This window comes from Ambystoma mexicanum, chromosome 10, assembly GCF_040938575.1.
Source record: "Ambystoma mexicanum isolate Mex_15411 chromosome 10, UKY_AmexF1_1, whole genome shotgun sequence".
Lineage (NCBI taxonomy): Eukaryota > Metazoa > Chordata > Amphibia > Caudata > Ambystomatidae > Ambystoma > Ambystoma mexicanum.
Genome location: NC_090932.1, coordinates 227723637 through 227739651, shown reverse-complemented (window position 1 = coordinate 227739651; position 16015 = coordinate 227723637). Strand labels below are relative to the sequence as shown.

The 16015-nt window shown below is 49.9% G+C and overlaps 1 protein-coding gene across 1 annotated transcript in view; it reads left to right on the top strand.

The window, feature by feature from the left end:
* Window positions 1–16015, top strand: part of HR (HR lysine demethylase and nuclear receptor corepressor) — a 410325-nt gene that overhangs the window by 282169 nt on the left and 112141 nt on the right. The gene's annotated exons all lie outside the window — the stretch shown is intronic.

Below are 16015 nucleotides of genomic sequence, written 5' to 3'. Positions count from 1 at the left end.
GAGACACAGGGGTAGTTGAGGAGGCAGAGCAGAGATTACAAGTAGGCATATAGCGTTGGATAGAGGAGGACAGACACAGTGGTGCCTTTGCATGGACAGATTTGTCTTGTTAAGGAGGAACCTGTGGAAAATGTAGGTTTCAGCTGCCAAAGGATTTTGGCAAAGCGGTGCAGTGGCCTGAGATGACCCGGGCTACTTTGCCATGAACATTCTGGGCATTAAAAGTTGTATGTCCAGAAATATGCTTCTTTCAGACACCTTTAACCCAGGTGAAAGATGGATGGTGGCTGAGAAGTTTGCTGAGTCAAGAGCAGAGTTTGTAAGCAGGTTTGGACCTGTGGTCTCGCCCCAAAACTCCCTCCTCTCCCAGCAACCTTCCTTCCTTTGGCCGATCCATCCCACTGATCTCTAAAAGCCCACCATAAAGCCACAACAGCCGACTTCCATTAGTGCACTTCCTGCAGTCTAACCCATTGGGCCTCATTAAAAGTTTGGCGGTAGACTTGCCGGTAAAACCGACAGGCTGCCACCAAACGTGCAATATTTTCCACTGCCCGCAAATGGGCAATTACCAGGGCACTCTGGCCCCGCCGGACCCTGTAATTGCCCATTTGCGGGCGCCGGTAAAAAGATGCTCCCCATTCCCATTCGGCCTCATAGGACTGAATGGGAATGGGGAGGTCGGACGCACCGGCACCGTTTATAACGGTGCCTGGGCATCCGACATGCTGTGCTCGCGGGTGCCTTTCTGCCCGCCAGGTCCGACCTAGCGGGCTGAAAGGCACCCGCAAGCACAACTCGTCATTTGCCGCTCCGGGAACTATGGTACCGGCAAGCTTACTGGTATGGTAGTTCCCGGACCGGCAAACTTATAATGAGGCCCATTGTCATTTTGCTGGAATGATCAACCCATCCTTGGAGCTGTCATCCCAACTTTGGAGCTGTTCCCCCTCCGTGGAACTGCCCCCACATGAAGATGCTGTACCTTCCTTGGAGCTGTTTCCCTGCCCTTAGAGCTGTTATCGTGCCTTGGAACTGCCATTCTCCTCTTAGAGCCGCTGTCCTTTTCCTGGACTGATGCTCCCCTTTTGGAACTGGCATCCTTCCCCGGAATTGTCTTTAGGATGTGCGCTGTACACGGTACTGGAGGTTGGTGGAATGTCCCCTCTTCTTTGGCCTTTGAACTGTTACCATTCGTGAGCCTGTGCCCTGTAGTTCTGAACCTGTGCGTCGTACCCGTCCTGGGCCTGCAAAGTCCCCTTCCTGATCCTCTGGTCTGTGCCCTTGTTGAGTCTGTGAGCTACCCCACCACTGCCTACCAAGGGACTGTGTGTTGTCCCCCCCCCCCTCTGGACCTGTGCTCTGTCTCTTTCAGCGCCTGTGCACTGTCCCCCCCATGGGCCTGTGCACTGTCCAACCTTCTTGCCACTCTCCCCATCTTCCCAAGACAATATTGTTGTTGCCTTTGGCCGCAAACTCTTTGGCCCGATACAATATTTCAATGCATGTTCCCACCCTGTGTGTATTCCTTTCCTGGAACTAAAGCCTGATGTCTGAAATGTGTTTTATAAACTTGGAATCAAACTCTAGCAATGTAGACTCTTTGTTCATGAATTCCATCACTATTACCCTAGGTTCCCCATAGCACTCCCATCTTCCTTGACTTCTGCCAAAAAGTCTAAAGTAGCCTTTGGCAAGGTCCTGCGCCTGCCTCACCTACAAAGAAAGCCACCTAAGGATTGAACGCCCCATTCCAGCTTGCTCTCCTTCTTACGTCTTCACTCCAAGTATGTTCTGAGCCCCTCAAAAACTGCACTTGAGATGGCACAGCCCATTGTTACACACCTGACATGGTAATATGTCATTTGCCTTGAAACCCAGCAGCAGGTAGATTTACGGGTGAACTGGTAGCAACCTGGAGGTTGATGTTATGCCTGCTTAGGCTAGAGGTTCCTCCTTTCCCCTTGGCCACTTAGCATAGGTTCTAAATGCCCCTCCCTGCAAGATTGTGGTTCGCCCACTCGCCTTTTGCAAATGATAACTAATGAATCAATCTGAAATCCTGATTAACTACTTATATCTATGAAGCACTTTCACCAAAGTACTACAAAGATTCATTCATTTTGTCATTTGTATAGCGCCTTTCACCATAATTATGGTCCCAACTGTTGGTTGTACATCCTCGGAGGGACTGGAGTCCAAATTTGGAGAAATTGGGTGGTGCGATTATGCGTGTGTGCATTTCAGCCATTAAAGTTATGTTAGGGTGGCCAAGACCCTGCAAGTCACCCATGTCTGAATGGCATGTGCGTGGGCGCAGCGGAGGTAAACTAGGAACTAAACAGGGGGAGGTTGTGTTTAAGGAGATAGAGAATTATGTGAGAAGCTACAGTTAAAATTTCTGTCGTTGAAGGTAGCTTCATTATTGTGCAGTAGTGTTTGGGCCTCATTACACGGTATACGGTGGACGTCCATGCCGGTAAATTACCGGCACCGCCTTGGCGGAAAGGGGAATTACCGCCCTACTCCAAGGTTGGTGGGGCGGTAATTCCCCCTTCCACCATTGCCCTTCCCCATTCCCATTTTTGCCCCATAGGGCATAATGGGAATGGGGAAGGTGCTAACTACGGTACCGCAAATTTGCGGTGCCGTAATTAGCACCAAGGTCCCTTTGCGGGTTGGGTTTTAACGCCTGCAAAAAGCAGGCTTTAAATTCCCCAACCCGCAAATGGACCTCGTAGTACGGCGGTAAGGGTTAACGGTCACCGTTACCATTAACGGTGACTGTTAACCCTTACCGTCGTGCGTGTAATGAGGCCCTTTGTGTTATATGTGAGTGCAGGGTGTGTGGAATGAACCCGTGCCTTCCGCTAAGTTACGAAAGTGCGGTGTGCGAGGGGATCATTGAAAACGGAAGCACAACTAATGCAAAATACAAGGTAAGTGTACAGCAAATATCAACAATTTAGAGGTGAGAAGTAGAAAGAAGATGAGAATGAAGTAATGTACAAGAAACAGCCAGTGTGGGGGTTCAGGGTAAAGACTGGAGGGGGGATATAGAAGGAATCAGCAGAAGGGGTTTTGGCCCGGGGTAAGACTGTAGCCAGTTACAAATAGGGAGATGAGGAGTGAAGAGCGAAGAGGGACAAGAGAAGAGGCATGAGAAGGCGCGAGCCCGGGGACATATTTCCACTCAATATAGTGATAACGAATTCGGAGCCAAGCAGGTAAAAGAGGCAACGGGGAGAAGCAAAGAAGGGAGATACGCGAGCGAGGTGGAAGAAGGACAAGTGACTGCTGGCAGGATTCAAAATGGACGAAGAGATGATGGAGCGCCAGCAGGAAGATCAAGTGACAGAGAGGGACAGAAAGGAGGGGCCAGTATTCCAGACGAGAGGATATTGCTGGGTGGATGAGGGTCGAAGTGCCCGGTACAATAAAAACGGAGCCATTTTGTGAATGTTATAAATGAGGAAGTGGCAGGTGCTTCAAGAGAAGAAATATAGGTTGAGAAAGACACACAGGGAGCAGATTGTGAACAGAGGAGGGGAGAGGAAATGAAGGAAGAGGAAAGATGATAGATTGAGGGGGTGTGGGGGGAAATTTGGAAGCCAGACTGGCGAAGAAGTAGAAATGAATTGTAACCAAGATAGCGAGAGAGTCGAGTGAGTGCATGCCGTGTGCTTGAAGGGTGTCACAAGAAAGGGAAGGTGAGAAACTGGTAGACAATTTGGGGGCAGAGATGGGTCAAGGAAGGGTTTTTGGAGAATAGTAAGGATTATGGCGAGCTTACACGAGAGGGGGGTAATGCCAGCAGACATAGAAGAGTTAAAGAGGTAAGGAAGGAGGCAGGGAAACACCGAGGGAATGAGTGTTGAAGAGGGAGGATCGCGAGCAGCAAAAAAGGGAGTGGCTCATTGTCGAAGGAGATATATCAGTATCAGTAAAAGGGGGGAAAGAGGAGTAAGGGGAAGTGACAGGAGGAGTACGCAATTTGGTCTGCGTAGTGTCCCAGTAGGGGGGCGGCCAGTGAACCGTTATTTGTTTTGGATGGGGCTGTACTTTGTAGTGCAGGGCAAGAGGGAGAGTGTGCTAAAACAAAAGCAATTGACACCTTTAAGCCCAGTGGGCTGGTAGTGTCGGCTTGGGCAACGGTAGTTCTTATCCTCCGGCGTTTGTGGGCCCATAGGGCCCTCTAGCGTTGGACTGGGGTATAGAATTGCCTGGAGCACCGATGAAAAAGTGGCCCACAGTTGCAAATAGCAATTCAATCCTTTTGTGACAGGCTGTTTGAATAGTACCCAAGGGGGAGTTTTTTGATAAGGTGTGATGCAAATTGTTCACTTTGAAGAATATGTATTGAGCAACACTGGACAAAACTACTAGCCGCATGGTGAAGTAACTCATCAAACTGGCCCACATCGGGCTACAAAGTGACCCACTTTGACCAAAATAACTGGCCCTCACAAGCATTTTGAGTTTTTGGTTCGGGAATTGCCCCATTGCCATATAGGCCAGTCCGAGCCTTGTGCCATCCAAGCCTGGTGGTCCACTGGGGAGCTGGCAGCAGCGTATTGGCAGACGCAGCCATGAAATAAGTGTAAGGGAGCAGCAGGGTGAGCTACCATGGCACTGTGGGCAGTCCCTTAAAAATGTGAATCCGAGTCCAGTGCACCCGACTGCATCAAATGGTGCTGGTGTCCGTGGGGCTCTATTGTGCAGCCCAGTGGAGGGTGTTTCCTTAAGTATTCTTCACCTCTCGGCGCCTCCTTTGCCCATTTCTTCAGCAACTAGTCGGTGCCACTGTTGTCCAAGTGGGCCAGACCATCTGGTTACCCATTTTGTCTTTCGCCGCCTCCATTTTTAGAGCATGATAAGTGCAACTTTGGGGTGTGCCATTGTAGTCTCTACTGGAATGAGTGATCCAGTTACCCTCTGTGCCCCCTCCTTTTCTTGACCTAGGGTGCCGTTTGTGCCACCACAGCTCCCAGTGTGCTGTGGGACTCTGCTCCACTTGGCCTGCGTCTGCATATCCTCTCTGTCTCCATAGAGGGTTAGTCTGGGCCAGCATTGGGTGGCCCAGTTCTACTTTCTGGGGGCTTCATGGGCATCTGTTAGTACCATGGGCGTAATTTTAGGGTGGACAGGGGTGTTTGTCCCACCCAAATTTCATGGCACACCATTTTGTCCCCATTAATTTGGCTGGGGCACCTTTTCTTCAGATGTCATGTCCCCCCCAACTTTTTCAGCAAAGTTACTCCACTGTCTGTTACCCACTCCAGCAACCCCAGTGGGATCCCATCCTTCAGAGCGACCCGTGGTGACAGCATACACTTATTTTGTTGTTTCTCTTTGGCACAGCTTTACCCACGGTGCCACGCCGGCCACTTCTCTCCATCCATCTCTGACACTTTCTGGAACCACCTCACTGCCCTATTGCTAGCATTTTTTCCAGATCTTGGAACTTGGAGCCCGCGCCGTGGCGGAGCCAGGATGGGGCAGTAGGAGTGGCTGCCCCCTGGCTCCCAGAGGGTGCCCAGTGTGCCCCCCCAGCCTCCCACTGGCAACCTCAGGTGTCCAGGTGGAGCCTGGCACGGATGAATGAAGCCTGGGCGGCACAGCGACGGCCCGGATGGGCAGACAAAGCCTGGGACAGACGCATAGACAAGCAATGCCATGGACAAACAGATGAAGTCTACGCCGGGCAGACAGGGCCTATGAAAGAGAATCTTCTGGAGCCGGTGTCCTCCCCCCTCCCAAGCTTGGCTCTGCGGGCGGCTGCTCTCACTTGCATAACACCACGGCCACTGCCAAGTTGAGCTGGCGTTGTTTACGGACAAACAGACTTCTCTGTTCCTGCTCCGTGTATGTAATTAGAAAAAGCTGGCCAGGCTGGGTGACTTCAGGAGACACCATGGCTGGACGGCAGGAGGTGGTGGACTGGCCAGAAGAGCAAGGTGCAGAAGAGGGACTTGTCAAGGACAGGGGATGGGGCGGCCAGGGGGCAAAAACCTGGACAATGGCCGGTAAGAGGTGCCAGGGTGAGAAATGCCCGGGAAAAGCTGGCGTTAGAGGGTGCAGGGGAGGAGACTGCCTGGCTGGGTGCAGCAGGGGGCTTGCCAAGACTGGGGCTGGGGGGAGGGACTGTCTCAACAATGCCAGGGAATTGATTTCGACTGTGAGGACGAGGGCAATGTGCTGCGAATGTGCAGCACCATTGGAACATGTCGTTGTTCCTTTTTAAAAAAAATGTTTGCATTTATTTACAGCGCACATAACCCATAAGTATCTAGGCGCTAGTTGATTTTTTTTCCCCGCAAGCACGGGATTCGAACCTGTGTTTTGCTCAGTGTGGTCTTGCTTCCAAGACCCGCGAGTTGGGATTTTCCCTTTAAAAGACGCTTTCTAAATTGGGCCCTATGTGTACAGCACGGAGGTGGTGGCACAAAGGGTTTAAGGAGAAGGAATTAACCTCGTTCTTCCCTACTCTGCCAGTCCTTCGTGACCAGCGCCCACCTCACCACCGTTCAATACCACCCCAATACATATTACACTGCATCTGCTGAACACAGGGTCAAAGAGCTCAGCTTGGCTTGGATTGGAAATGGGCAGAAACCACACCATGCATTAAAAGAGATGGGCAAGATGGTGAGAGAAATCCATATACCGCTAGACCGAGTGTTGTTACTGCCGTTGAACTAGGATTCCCCGCAAGGCATACCTGTAGTTCCCAGGCCCTTGCCCCAATATCTGACCATTTATGAGTCCCACAGTAACCCCCTCTTCCAATCGGTACTTGGGTTTATGCGTATTCAACCGGTCCGTCCAATCTGCACGGCCATACAAGTGCTTAGACAATTTTGGAGCAACTGGTAACCGCAGTTGCCGCAATTGTTTCACAGTTGCATTAAGTGGCTTTGCCTTCCCTGCAGCTTGCGCTCCCCCCACACCCTGCAACTACCTCTGACTACCTTCAACTGCCGTTTAACAGAAATACATGGCTTGGATGTACGCTGTGCTCAACATGCATGCATCAAACCACACTAGCTGGTCCTTGTCCGCCATTATACCAGTCAAGCCGTTTTGGGTCGGAATCCATGAGCGTCCGCCATTATACCCGTCAAGCCACTTTGGGTGGGAATACATGGGCGTCCGCCATTATAGCAGTCAAGCCACTTTGGGTGGGAATACATGGGCGTCCGCCATTATACCCTTCAAGCCACTTTGGGTGGGAATACATGGGCGTCTACCATTATACCCGTCAAGCCACTTTGAGTGGAAATACATGGGCGTCCGCCATTATACCCGTCAATCCACTTAGAGTGGGAATCCATGTGCGTCCGCCATTATACCCGTCAAACCACTTTGGGTAGGAATACAAGGGCGTCCGCCATTATAGCCGTCAAGCCACTTTGGGTGGGAATCCATGGGCGTCCGCCATTATACCCGTCAAACCACTTTGGGTGGGAATCCATGGGCATCCGCCATTATACCCGTCAAGCCACTTTGTGTGGGAATCCCTGGCCGGTCTGTCCGGTTCGCTCTTCTTTATCCGGTCATTGTCCACCATTATACCGGTCAAGCCACTTTAGGTGGGAATACATGGGCGGTCTGTCCAGTTCGCTCTTCTTTAGCTGGCCATTATCCGCCATTATACCCATCAAGCCACTTTGGGTGGGAATACATGGGCGGTCTGTCCGGTTCGCTCTTCTTTAGCTGGCCATTATCCGCCATTATACCCATCAAGCCACTTTGTGTGGGAATCCCTGGCCGGTCTGTCCGGTTCGCTCTTCTTTATCCGGTCATTGTCCACCATTATACCGGTCAAGCCACTTTGGGTGGGAATACATGGGCGGTCTGTCCAGTTCGCTCTTCTTTATCCGGTCATTGTCCACCATTATACCCATCAAGCCACTTTGGGTGGGAATACATGGGCGGTCTGTCCAGTTCGCTCTTCTTTAGCTGGCCATTATCCGCCATTATACCCATCAAGCCACTTTGGGTGGGAATACATGGGCGGTCTGTCCGGTTCGCTCTTCTTTAGCTGGCTCTTATCCACCATTATACCCATCAAGCCACTTTGGGTGTGAATACATGGGCGGTCTGTCCGGTTCGCTCTTCTTTAGCTGGTCCTTGTCCGCCATTACACCCGTTAAGCAACTTTGGGTGGGAATAGATGGGTGGTCTGTCCAGTTCGTTCTTCTTTAGGGCCATGTTATTGAGCGCTTGCCATTTTTTTCATCCTGATATAAAGCCACTCCAAAAGGTCCTTGGCCAAGGGGGGAAAACAGCCAAACCCCAAAAAAGGTCTAGAGAAATAAAGGACATAACACAGACTTGTTGGGGCGATCTTTAAGAGCAACGAGCTGCTCAAAGCAGTCCATCTGGTTCAGCTGTCCATTGGCGTTTTGCTAATGTAACGTCTGTAGCCGCTGGAACACCAACATCCGACTTGCGCTATCATTGCGCACCCAAATTCTACTGCCGTGTCCCCGGGTGCTGCACTAATCCAAAAGGAGCAGGCGCCATATTGAGTAGGCGCCAAGCCAATCGGAACAAAACAATCTTCAGGTCGTTGATGCCTTTATCAATTGTCAACTGACCGTGAAGTATTTATTTCTAATTTGCCCACACTCGGGGGAGGAAATGGGTCGAAACAAGACAGAGATGTGCCCCATTACGTGGGGCTAGAGACCCACACCCACGGGGCAAGCTAGTGCAGGATTCTGCCAGGTCTGCTATCAAGGGCTCCGCCTGTCACTCATAAGCAGAGCTCCAGGAGACAGCATACGCGGGACCGAGTGATCCATTTACCAGCACTGTACAGAGCCCAACCCTCACACCCACTAACTTGCTGTCCGCCTTGGTATTTGTGTATGCTGATTTACAGAGATTTTTCCGATATGATGAGTCCGGTGGCAGATGAGAGCGGAGAGCCCAGTTTGTAATAAATTCTACAGGGGTCTGCAACCTTTGGCTCTCTAGACGATTCGGACAACAAATCCCACCAGTCTTAGGCAGCATAGTCAATGGTGAGGAGTCATGGGAGTCGTAGTCCAAAAGACCTGGAGAGCAACAGGATGCAACCTGCAGCTAGAATGATTTCCTGCTTGAATCGCTATCACAGACATACTTCAAATGTACAATTCTGTAGTCTTTATGTTCCCAAAATGCTCTTTGCTTGTTTGCAAATCTCCAGTCTTGGGGTTCAAGAGAAAGTCGGGTGCTGCTCGCCCTGGGCCAGGGATTTAACCCTCAGCCTTGCCTGCATCACTCCAACCCTCCCACCTCCACATAAAGTAGGGGGGTCAGTGAGTGGTCGAAGTGTCTGAAGAGAAGTAGTGGAACTATGTTCCCCACTGGCCTGCCCCGTTCCTCACAAACCTCATCGCTGCACCCCCTTGTACGCACAATCCATACCCCCAAGCACATGCTCCTGCTGTTTAAGGGAACGTCCAGTGCAGTGCACTGAAAGTGCAAGTTCAAACTTCTTCCCACACTTTTATTTTAAAACGAAACCATTCCGGAATGGTTTATTTTAACAATAAAAGTATAGGAACAGTAAAACCTAATTATGAAAAGTAGGGGAGCACCGCTCCCACCCGCTCCCGCCTACTTCGACCACTGAGGGGTGTTTCCATTTTAAGCACGGCCCACGCCGGATAAACACCTTCCTTTCCAATGCTCCCCACAATGCCCCTTCTCCTCTATCATTCTGTCTGGTGTTGGACACTGGAATCCTGAGGCCTAGCGAGGTACCGCCTCAGCCTCCCGGTCACTGTTGACTTCCTTCGCAGGAATTGCTCTCTGACGCTTACGCCGGCCTAGGAGATGAGCAGAAAGGCACACCTGACATTCTTATGTACATCTTATGGCAGTGGCAGAGACAGAACGAGTGATGATATAAGACTTAGCTGGATTCTCCAGACTCGTCATGGTATGATAGGTTATTAATATGATAGGTTATGTATAACGTGCTTAATACCCAGCGGTTTCTAAGCGCAGCCCCGCGGATCGAACCTGTGTTGCTCCGTGTCGTCTTGCTTCCAAGGCGAGCACGTTGCCCCTGAGCTATCCTCCCGAGACTTCTTCTGCTCAACTCTGAACCGCACCCGACCAACCATCATCCTATTTTACTAGGAAAAAAAACAGCCGTGGTTATGTACAGGTCCACACTTCAAGGCTTAGTTTGGTGCTCTGTACTGTGGATCGCAACCAAGGAATTGAAGTCGCCAAACCCCTCCACCTGATGTTGAGGTTCATATATGTTCTAGATACAACATACTTGTATCACAACATACTTGTATGAAACAGTCATGAAAGGTCTTAATTTTCCCAAATGACTAATAGATTCACAAGGTTCACATGTCATTTCTGTTTTTATTATTGCTCACGAAACAGAGCATATAACTTGCAAAACTTTGTTTCCAACTTGCCGACACATGTTTCGCGCTAGCTAATGCTTTCTCAAGGCATAACTCTCATGCGGCATGTTGTGAATTTTACACGTTGCCCTTTTGGTAAAAAAACGTATTTTTCAAAACCATGTATGTCATATGTCTGGATAACAAAAACACCAGTTTGATAAGCTGAGGTGTCGCTCTGCAGTGGCTTCCTCTCCGTCTACGGACGCCAATCATTGGGCAGGCACCCGCTCTCATTAGCTGTTGCCGCAACGTTCACCATTGCTTTTGGCGCTGCGGCTCAGGACCTGCATTTCCCAGTTTCCCAGGCCCTTAAAATAAAGTGTCCAGCCCCCTTTTACCCTTTTACACCTGTCTGGATTCTTCAGTGCCAGCCTCATGCCCACCCTGATTGGTTCTCGCTAGAGAATGAAATGCCAACAAGTTCAGTAGAGGAGCTGACAACCCAAAATGTCCACGGGATCTGTCAGCCCTCTCCCTGCCTCTGGCACCAATCTTTGGGAACATTTTGTACTTGGAACGAGACAGCGTGTCAGCCATCTCATTTTTACAGCCTTCAGCAAACATGGTAGGCAAATGCACGCGCGTCTTTTCACAGCCCGTCAGTAAAGCCCTATTAACCTCAAACTGTGCCGTCACTGAGCGTACCAGCCGCCTGACCAGAAAACATGGTGCCCTTTAACCAAGTGATTGCCCCGTTCCTTAACTGCTACTAAGATTGGAAAAAGCGGCATGAAATTCAGGTTCATTGCCACTTCTATCTCCACTCCCCTCCTGGAACACCTCCTCATAGAATGCTTCTCAAAATGGCAGGAAAGGGTCTCTGCTGCCCAATCTCTCACCCCACCATGAGGAAATGCCATGGAAGTCCAACAGGGAGTTATCTGACACTTGCAATCATCTCGGGTGTATGGGGGCACGTGCGTTAGGTCTACTGTGGTCATGGCCAACACTCTCCAAAATGATCTACCCTGCGGTAAACCCACACGCGCGCAATGGCGTTTCTCTGCTGGGTAATGCAACTTTCTCCTCATCATCTATCTGCCTTCAGAAGAGCAAATACCTCACTGCCTCTTCGAAAGCCTCCAACTCTGCTGCTTGAATACAGCTGAACCATACCCAGCCCGATATCTGCTACAGCTCCCTGAGAGGCAGCGGCCCCTTACACCTGCACGAGGCAGTCAAACATCTACCCCTTTGCCAGCTGTTTGCCAAATGTGCATGCGCATCACTGAGTGCTTTTCCCACAAACAGGGAATCAGCCACATCCTTCATCCCCCACCAACCCTCACCAGTTCATGGTCCATCTGCAGAAGAACAGCACAGTGCTTAAATACCGCAAGTGGAAAACTGTAGGAAACAGTGACTTGAGGTCTGCCTTAGGAAGCCTGGTGCCAGTGGCACTCTCCCTTGGCATGATCCCAGGCATGTCTCTTTATCCAGATGATGGTGAAGGCCATGGGAATGTCTTTGTGTGAATGACAGATGAGGGTTAATTCCATGTTCCTTCTTTTCTTTTAAGGAATAAACCAAGTGGAGAACACCTTAAACAGCAACATATGCCCCTCATATTACTCTCGTATCATCTCCATCAAAATCCCAAATGTTTGCTTCCTGCCATTCGGTTATTTGCTTGCCAAGATTTCCATTACATGGAATTACAAAATACTTTGCAAAACCAAAGTCTTCGCCCTGCCCCCCAGATAGAGTGTGAGAGCCAAGGTCAGCTCTTTAATCCAAACGAGGTCGGGGCAAGGGGCGCAGAAATGACGGCAGATGTTCCATTTTCTTTACAGGAATTCTCCAATGGTGTACTTTGCTTCCATTAATACTCCCAACCTAAAGCTTCCGAGCTCTGAGTAGGCGCTAGCCCAATCTACTTAAGTGGTATGTCTTCAGAACCTACAGGCTTCCCCCAGATGACAATGGGCCTCCTTCCGAGTCCGGCAGTAACCTTGCTGGTGCTACCGGCGGGTTGCCGCCAGACTCAGAATCATTTACCGGCACTTGACCTCCCAGTGCCACCGGCTCATTCTGAGTCCTATATATTTGTATATTTGGGTATATTTGTTAATCCCAATTCTCATAGAGTCCGATTGGACTCTATGGGAGTGGGGACACGGGAGCACTGGCACCGTTACTAATGGTGCCGGTGCTCGCCTGAAATGTCTGCCTACAGTGATCGCTGCGCTTAGCAGGGTCACACCTGTCAGGCACAGCGGCCCCAGCAGTCAGACTTGAAGTTTGCCAGTCCGAGAACAAGGGTAACGGTGAACTTACCGGCACCCTTGTTTCCGGACCGGCAAACTTATAATGATGCCCAATGTCTTAGTTGTTATTGCCAGCAAATGCCCATCTTCCATGCCTTTTCCTCTTTCTGTGCTCCTGCATCAGAGAGCTTGAAACAAAAGCACTAGTTCACCGACCTGTCCATTGCCGGAAACCTTTATTCAATAAGGATCCTGGCCCACCTGAAAGACAGGGTTTTTAGCTTGTGCTACCTGAACCTATTTTTATAAAAGCATCTGTCTTCCTGCAGTTTCAATGTTACGGGGACCCCGTGATAGTCGGCAAGTTGTCTTTTCACGTGGGATAGCTACCATGATCTTATTTTTTTTAATGTATTTATTTGTATTGCGCAAAACAAAAAAAGCCCTGAGGCATAGAGGCACTGGGACAACATAACAACAACACATCTAACACATTAAGGGAATTAGATAAAATAGACAACTGAACAATAAAACATAACAGACTAATGGACAAGCAACGCCCCCTATGCTATACCGTGCTGGAGCAAGGAGCAAGGAACCCTCAAGATGAACCCTCGTCTCCCCATCTGTTGATGCACCCTCCCCTTACCTTCTCTGGAACGGATGGCAACCTTGGGACATGTTTCAAGCCCAATAGCATGTCCTTCAACTCCCTTGACATGCGCAGGGGCGTTGCTAGGGGGGGCTAAGGGGGCTATAGCCCCTGATCTTTTGGTTGTAGCCCCGGATAGAATCTCAGGAGCTACAGCCAAAAGACTAGCTAGCCCCCCCCCCAGTCCCAACAGTTCCAACATCAGCTTAGCCCCAGGTCTTTTCCAGACCTAGCAACTCCCCTGGACATGCGTGAGCGCGGTCTGCGCGGTCTGCTATCAGACCTATCCATGGAGAATGCCGGCTGGGCATAACTTCTAGCAACGAGAGTCCTGGTGCTCTCTGGCTCAGGAGGGAGCACATAATGAGGAGGGGCCATGAGGTTCCTTATTTATACTTAAGCACATGCGTGGGATGGTTCGATGCGTCGGGGTGGGCTGCTTCCGCCATCTCTGGCCAGCCCCTCCATTGCGTGCTTGTCTCGCTACACCGCCATTTCATTTTTTAAATAGTCCATCTGTCAGATACATTAAAGAAGCCAAGTGTGAGTTAAATTTCATCTTTGAGATTTATTTATTCAAAATTGTGTTCGTACATTGAATTTGACTCTATCATATTTTTATGGAGAACCAATGCATTCATAATGAGCTAGGAAAGGTGGGCGCGCACATACCCTCTTTAGCAGTATTCAGGGTCGGACTGGGGCATAACATTGTTTCGGGCCCCAATGAAAAAGTGGCCCACAGTCGCAAATGGCAATTCATTGCTTTTGTGACAGGCTGTTTGATAAGTACCCAAGGGGGAGGTTTTTGATAAAATATGATGCAAATTGTGCATTTTAAAGACTATTCAGTAATACTAGTCAAAACGACTAGCCGCATGGTGAAGTAACTTACCAAACTGTCCCATATGAGCCAAAAAAGTGGCCCACTTGCGTTCTGTGGTTTTGGTTCGGGCATTGCCCTGTTGCCCTATAGGCCAGTCCGAGCCTGGCAGTAGTCCATTACTGTTGGTGCGTGGACACAAAATGGACGCATTTCACAATGTGGAAAACCCATGGGGAAACCCTAATGAGTCCTCCTCCGGAGCAAAGCACGCTGTCCAGCCCCTACACCTGCTCTATCTACAACTGAGGCAACCTACCTCTTGAGTCACAGGCCTCTACTCTACCAACGGAATAGACAGGTTCCCTCCCTGGACTCTGACCTCAGTCACTATAATGGTGTCAAATCATTGTTTCGACAGGAATCACCATTGGAAACTGCATTCTTCAGGACTTCCTTCTATTTGGCTCAACTATTTTAGCAGAAGCCTGAGGCTGGTGAAAGTTCGGTCACATTTCAATTCCTGTGTGCCTCAATCTGCTGGCATCAATCCTGTTATCTGGAGTGTCCTGGAATCCATCGCTTGTGTGGATCATGCTGGTGGCCCCCAGGGCCCCGCAGATCTCTGGGAGCCGCATGCTCCACCTGCTCTCTGAGGACTCGTTTCTTAGTGATCATGGGTGGCTAGACTCTTTAAAAAGGGATACCGAGGACTGTTTTTAAAATAAAATATAAGCAGATTTTCTACGACTTATATTTTCTAATCAAAGCAGTCACCTTGATCGTTTTTAAATAGCATATGGCCCCCCGTGGACATCCTTTGAGCTCCCTAGGGGGCCAACCCCTAGACGTGAGGGCCCAGAAACAATATGTCTACTCATGGGGAGCGGGGAGAGGGGGATAAAGTCGGTATGAATATCACTGAACTCATTTATTATGGCAGTTTAGGGTTACGTTTAACTACTCGGTAATCTCCATAATATATAGGGACAAATGTGCTTTAAAATACACTAATTGACCCCATCTTTCAAAATTCCCTTGGGCAAAAAAGCGCCCCTTTCCCCAAACCTTAGCTAAAGGGGTTTGGCTCGCGTGCAGCATTTGCTCGCGGCTATGGGGCCACTTTGAAAAACATTTCCTTGGCCACTTTTGGTTCCCGGTGCATCTCTTCATTTCCGGCACAGGTGGTGCCTTTACGACGCCACCGATGCAAATAGGCGCGCAGGTTGCACTGATTGTGGTGTGACAGCTATTGCGGTGCTGTTGCGCCTCCTTGCGTTGATAGGCAAGGGAGGCTGGAGCACCCACCCACTTCAGGGCTGCTCTGGGTCCATGCATACACGCGCATGCACACACACACACACATGCACACAGCCCGATCGGACTTGCGGCTCACACCGAGCGTGAAGTGAAGGGATAGCGTCGCGCCCGTGACCTGAATTCGCAGGCGTCCTGTACCTGCAGCCAGCTCCTCTGCAGAAACGTGAGGCTTGGAAGGGAGCGAGAAGAGCATCAGGTCTGAAGTGGAAGATCCCTGTGCATCACATGGTCTTGCAGTGTGTACCCCCTAAGCTCACCCATCAAGCATACACCCCATTGTTTGGGAGAGAATCATTCTTCATTTGGAGTGATCTGGGGAAATCGGCGGGCGATAAGAATGGTAGCTCGCCCAGTGCTGCCAGACCGAGAGGCCTCATTCCATAGTTGCCAACATAGTCCATTCCAATCAGTAGGTGCTTATCAGTCAACTGTAATTCTTTACTTCGGCTGAGCACGATAAACGTGGACAAAAATCTACAGACCTCATGTATGACACTTTAAATTGTTTTCAAACACAGATAATTCCTAAGGACAAACAATAGCATGTACAAACTATTGGTTTGCCCCTTGAAACACCATTTGCTGT